This window comes from Chrysochloris asiatica, unplaced genomic scaffold (assembly GCF_000296735.1).
Source record: "Chrysochloris asiatica unplaced genomic scaffold, ChrAsi1.0 scaffold00047, whole genome shotgun sequence".
In the NCBI taxonomy this organism is placed as follows: domain Eukaryota; kingdom Metazoa; phylum Chordata; class Mammalia; order Afrosoricida; family Chrysochloridae; genus Chrysochloris; species Chrysochloris asiatica.
In genome coordinates this window covers 8,761,524-8,768,352 of record NW_006408565.1, presented here as the reverse complement: position 1 = coordinate 8,768,352, position 6,829 = coordinate 8,761,524, and positions in this window count along the sequence as shown.

Here is a 6,829-nt window from a genome sequence, read left to right as displayed (position 1 = left end):
TCTTTGATCTTCATCAGTAAATGTTTCAAGTCCTCTTCACTTTCAGCAAGCAAGGTTGTAGCTATCTAAAATAACCCCTGCCCACTCCCCATGCCTAATCATTTCTTTAGGGCCCCTGTAGCTATGTGAAATTAGTTTGCCTACTTGTTCATTATCAGTATAAAGTGAGTCCAAGGGAATCATTATCTCTGTTATTCATTGCTGAATTCTCAGTACTAGAAGACTGATGGGCACATAGTGGATGCTCAGTAAACAAAACAAGTATTTAATTGTTTAAATAAATATTTATTCACTATGTGTCAAGGAGCTCTGGTAGCGTAGTGGTTACGAATCAGGCTGTGAACCTTAAGGTGAGCGGTTCAAAACTACCAGCTGCTCCGCGGGAGAAAGATCGGGCTTTCTACTCCCGTAAAGATTTACACCCTCGGAAACCCTGTACAGGGTCGCTATGGGTCGAAACCGACTCGACGGCACTTAACAACAACAACAACAACAATGTGTCATGTACTGTACACAGCAAATACATAAGGTCTCACATTTCTCTCTTATTCTGGTACACCTGGGAAATAGTACGATTATTTCCGTTTTACATACAAGGAAGCAGGCAGGAAGAAGTAACTTGTGCAAAGCCACACAACTAACCAGAAGCAAAGTCAGGACTTGAATCCAGGCCTATATGACTTCAAAACCAAACCCACTATCAGCAAGCCGATTCCAGCTCATAGTGACGCTATTATCCAGATTTTCTGAGATTGTAAATCTTTATAGCTGCAGACATCCTCATCTTTATCCTGTGGGTTAACAGGATAATGAGACATTTGGGTTAACAATCCAATTCCTAACCCCCAGCAACCTCAGGGCTACTGATGTTGTTGCTGTTAAGCACTGTGGAGTTGTTTTAGACTCATAGCGACCCTGTATAGGATTTCTGAGGCTGTAAATCTTTCCAGGAGCACAAAGCCTCATCTTTCTCCCATCGAGTGACTGGTAGATTTGAACTGCTTATGATTAGCAGCCCATGAATTTAGCTACTAAGCTGCGTTCTGCTCAAACAAAAGGAAGAAAAGCAGGTAGTGCTGTTCTTAAGTGTTGTTGAGTCTTTCCAACTCATAATGATTTGGTATAGGTTTTCCGAGGAGCAGCTGGTGGGTTTGTACTGCTGACCTTGTGGTTCACAGTCCAGTGCTAACCCTACAGTACCACACCAGAAGTCAGAGCAAAACAGGTTTGTTGTTGTTGTTAAGTATCGTGGAGTCGGTTCCGACTCATAGTGCCCCCTGCATAGGGTTTCCGAGGCTGCAAATGGTTACGAATCCGGCTGCAAACCTCAAGGTCAGCAGTTCAAAACTACCAGCTGTTTCATGGAAGAAAGATGAGGCTTTCTGCTCCAGTAAAGATTTACAGCCTCGGAAACCCTGTACAGGGTCGCTATGAGTCGGAACCGATTCCATGACACATAACCACCAACCACCCAAATCTTTACGAGAACAGAAAGCCTCATCTTTCTCCGGTGGGACAGCTAGTAATTTTGAACTATAAATTCACTTATTTACCAGCTTCTCTTCTTTGAGGTCATACATTTTTGCTTGATGACATGATCAGCAGAAGATTGGAAAGATTTATTTGTTTGGGTTTTTTCCCTGCTCTATCCCATTCGGTTCAAACTCACCAGTCGCTCCTTGGAAACCCTATGCAGGGTTGCTAGGAGTTGGAAACTACTTAACAGGACTTCACAACAATAAAATCCTGTTCCTAGGGATAGAACAGAGCTAAAGAAATACAGCAAAAGTTTGTTCAAGATGGGTTATAAGCACTTTATTGTTGTGTGTCATCAAGTTGGTTATGAGTCATAGCAACCCTGAGGAACATCTGGTGAGTTTGAACCACTGACCTTGTGGTGAGCAATCCAGTGCTTACCCTATAGTGTCATGCTAGGTCTCTTATTACCACTTAGATGTTTGTAAGGTGATTATCAATTTTTTTGGCTTTGAAATATTTCATAAAAAGCTAACAGAAAATGTTATTAAATAATCCCAAAATATAGCCAAATATTTTTAAACCAAAGTTCAAGTGTAAATCCAAATGCAAGCTGAATCAATAAGACCTCTGAAATTATAGTGTTGTTGTTAAGTGCTGTCAAGTCGATTCTGACTCATAGCAACCCTGTATAGGGTTTTCAAGGAGCAGCTGGTGGATTTGAACTGTGACCTTGTGGTTTGCAGTCCAGGGCTTATCCACAGCGCCACACCAGAAGTCCCTTTTGAAAAAGACATTTGAAAAAAGACATAAGAAAAGTATGATCTTTGGTTATCACCAATTTAACTTCTATTGAGTAACAGATCTGAAGTACAGTAGCATCAGTTTTGTTTCTGATGATGTTCTTTGTTGTTATCAAGGCAACTTCTTATTGTGTACATGACATGTGATCCTCTAAAAGCAGTCTATAGCAACCTAGTCATTGCTATAATTAGGACAAGAACCACTTTTGCCTTTTTAGCCCTGCATACAGATTACTAGGAGGAGTGCTGTGGCTCTGTAGGATAAGCACTGGACTGCTAATCACAAGGTTGGCAGTTTGAGCCTGCCAGCTGCTCTGAGGGAGATAGATGAGGCTTTCTGCTCCTGCAAAGATTTACAGCCTCAGAAACCCTATATAGGGTCACTATGAGTCGGAACTGACTCGACAGCACTTGACAACAACAAAATACATTACTAGAGTCTTTTTTCAGTTTTATCCAAATTTTCACCCCCAAAAGCCTTTGAAGCAGTTTAATGCACACTTTCAGGATATGCAGTAACCATTGCTGTCTTTGAAGCTAAACATTTTCAGTTTCTTGAGTATATGATCTTCACTTTACGTACAAGAAAACTTTTTAGATGTTCACTAGTGTTCACTGTACAAGAATAATTTTAAGAGTATTGCTACAAAATCATAGAAACTTTTTTAAAATAAAATGTTTCAAAATGTGAAACTATTGTTTCTCAGCATATCCTCCATCTAGGTCCATCCTCTTCTGAAGGTGGTATTTTTGTTAGAACCACAAGGTCGATGGTTCAAACTCACCAGTTGCTCCTTGGAATCCCTATACAGGATCACTAAAAGTTGGAACCGACTCGATGGCACTTAACAACAACCCTTCTCTGAAGAGTACTGCACTCTTTGATTTTCACTACCTCAAAAAGGCATTCTTTTTTTAAAAAATTGTTTTATTGTGAATTATGCGATAGTTTACATGTAGAACATTAGCTTTACATTCATCTTATTGTATTTCATGTCATTGCCATGGTTACAATGCCCTCCATGCATCATCAACCAATCAAAGGGGATACCCTGCAAGTCTGTCCCCTGGTCATCAGCACACAGCCCCTCTCCCTCTCTAAGTCTAGAGTCCCCAGGCGTTCCCTCTCTCCACATCATAGTCTCTGCCTCCATCTCTGGTGTGACTGTTTCTCTAGGTAGGGTTCTGCACTCCACTCTTCTCTCTTGATTGTACCAGGGGCCTCTGCTGCTGGCTTGCAAAGTCAACCACTCCCCTCCTTTTGCTACAAAGCATCTACCTTTACATTTCCAAACCTCACAGTCAGTCCTGCTAGTAATTATTCACTATTGTACCACATGAGTGCTATCCCCATCTCCTTTCATCAGTCCCGCCCAGACAGATTGGATACTACTCAGTGGAGATTCTACCTTCCTCCGTACCCACTGAATATAGGCTCGGTCTTGAAAGCTTGTAAGCCAGTCACTTCTTGCCTTTGTAGCTCCCCCATTTTGGGTAGAAAACAACATTCTTAAGGGACTCAAATTGTGTTCCTTTAAAATGTTCTTTGAGTTTAGGAAACAAAAAGCAGTTTGAAGGGGAAAGATCAGGTCTTAGGGAGAATGGGGTAAGGTTTCCCAATGAAATTCTCATAGGACTGCTCTTGTTACCTTTGAAGAAAGAGAAGGTGCATTGTTGTGATTAAAAATAAATAAATAATAAATCCTCAGTACAACTTTCCTGGCCTTTTTCTCACCAATGAGTTTTCAGTTTTCTTAAAAGTGCTTCATAAGGAAACAGAGACTGCAAGACAAAATTTATACAAATCAAAAGGTTCCTGACAATACCTCAGCATCCTGGGGAGCTTGTTGGGCCTGCTCCCTGAATCAGCACCTCCAATAAAAACCTGCAGGGGTAGAAACAGTTGCACAGAAAACTTTAGGAATATTGGATTTGGAGGTGGGGACACAGAGTCCATTGGTCTTCTGTCAAAGCTGATAGGAGAATGGGGAAGTAGGAGGAGGAGCCCCACCCTCCCCAGCAACCCCAAGGGCTCTCTGCCCACAAAGTCTGCACTGTGTGCCCTCACCCCTGTGCCCAGACTGGGAGAGAGGAGCTCAAGAAGAAGTTGTCTCAATCATATGCAGTAGGGCCAACCAGGAGTAGGGGACGGAGGAAGAAGAGTGGAAATAAATTGTGGGCCTTCGCCTTTTGTTAAAAAAAAAAAAAAAAAATGCTTAGAAATAAGAACCCATAATTGTTCTATGTTCTTCGAGAAAATCTATCAAGACTATCCCTCTGAATCCCAAAAAACAGGTGTCATAACCTTCTGAACTGACTTTGACTTGATTTTTAACTTTCCCAAGAGATCCCCTTAAGGAGCTCTGGTAGTGTAGTAGTTACAAATCGGGCTGCTAAGCTCAAGATTGGCAGTTCAAAACTACCAGATGTGCCATGGGAGAAAGATGAGGCTTTCTGCTCCCATAAAGATTTACAGCCTTGGAAACCCCGTGCAGGGTCATTATGAGAAGGAAGCAACTCCATGCTACTTAACAACAACAAGAGATCCCCTTGGAATCCACTGTTTAGACTGGCTCTTGCTCTCTGGATCTTATTGGTAAATCCAAGACTTGTCCTAACTTATGATTAGTTCCATAAAGTCATCTTCATTAGCTTTGGTCTTGCTTAACAGACTGATGGAAAGATCAGCTCTTTGAGCTAGCTGATCTTTACTCAACCCATTTTGTACCCATCAAGTCAAAACTTCGCTGAGTCCAAGATGTTCACTTAAAACTGAAAATGTTGAAGCTAGTGAGATCCCAACTTCAGTAGCAATAGCATTAATGGTAATTCTGTAATCTTCTTCTACCAGTTTCTTAACTTCAGCCACAATTTCTTCATTCATCAAGGTTTATAGTTTTTCCTCTTTTGGCTCACCTTTGAGGTCTTTCCAAAATGTTTTGTGTGGTGGGGCAGCATTATCATAAACTTGGAAAGATTCCACTTGAGTTTTGTTAAAAAATTGGTAGCAGACCTGATCTCAAGATTGTTTTTTCCATGGTACAAAAAGTGAGACTAAGGCAAGTATATTATTGAGAGAGCTTGTCTGAAGCCATCAACCGATTTCAGAGACATGCTAAACATGTTTTGTTTGGAATAAACCCAGGTATGTATGAAATGGAGCCCTAATAGCAATATTTTTTGACTTACTCTTTTATCTCTTTATCAAATCCATATTATTTGGCAACATCCAAGATCTCTTGTTTTTTGCTTCTTGAACAAAACTTGGGTGCTTTAGGAAGACGTCATAGAAAAGCATGCAGGATTAAAACTATAGCCATGGAAATCTCTATGAGATACAAATGGAACTGGACTGCGAATCACAAGGATCACTATGAGTCGGAATGAACTAGATGGTGCAACAACAACAGGGCCTAACTTGGAGTGTATTCTGATTATCTATTATGCAAACAGATTATCTCAAAATTTAGTGGTTTAAAACAACAATCACTATATTACATCTCACAATTTTTGAATCAGGGCTTTGGACAGGGCTCAGCTGGGTGATTTATCTATTCCATATGGCATCAACCAAAGTCAGCAGCTAGGCTAGTCTGGAGGATCAGTGTAGCTTAACTCATGTGCCTGGCACTTTGATAGCAATGACTGCAAGGCTGGGTTCAGCTGGTCTAATCTCCATGTAGTCTTAGGGCCTCTCCATATGCTCTCTTCATCAGAATAGTTAGACTTCTTACATGGTAGTTCAAGACTCCAGTCTCTTAAAGCCTGGCCTAGAACTGGCACAATGCCACTTCCATGGTAGTCTGTTGGTCAAAGCAGTCATAGATTCAAGGGAGCAATGTAGATTCCACCTCAAGATGGAAGGAATGTCAAAGACTTTATGACCATCTTTAATCCTTCATAGTCTTTTCTTTGCACTTCTGTCTTTGACTGCTTTTGAATCCCCAAAGATATTCTCAGAGTACTTAGTCCTGTTGCCACCATGGTTTAATGTTCACATGGAAAGCTCATGAAGTAGCATTTTTATAAGTATCTGTGGCTCTGTAGGGTAAGCACTGGATTGCAAACCACAAGGCCAGCAGTTTGAGCCTCACCAGCCACTCTGTGAGAAAAAAAATGAGGCCTTCTGTTCCTGCAAAGGTTTGCAGCCTTGGGTAAGCTATACAGGGTTGCTATGAGTTACAACCGACTTAACAACACATAGCAACAACAATTTATTTAGCAATGACTTTTGTAATAGTCAGGAAGTCTTGGTGGCACTGTGGGTCAGGTGTTGGGTTGCTATGTTCAAAGTCACAGTTTGAACACAACTGCTGCTCCAGGGAAGACAGATCAGGCTGTCTGCTCCTAGGTAGTGTCGCTATAAGTTGGAATTGACTCAGTGGCATGGGGCTTCATTTTGGGTTTATATTATTCTTGTTGTTGTTGTTGTCAGGTGCCATCAAGTTGGAACCGACTCATAGCGACCCCATGCACAGCAGAACGAAACAATGTTCGATCCTAGGCCAACCTCACTACCGCTGCCACACTTGAGTCCATCAATGATGCCA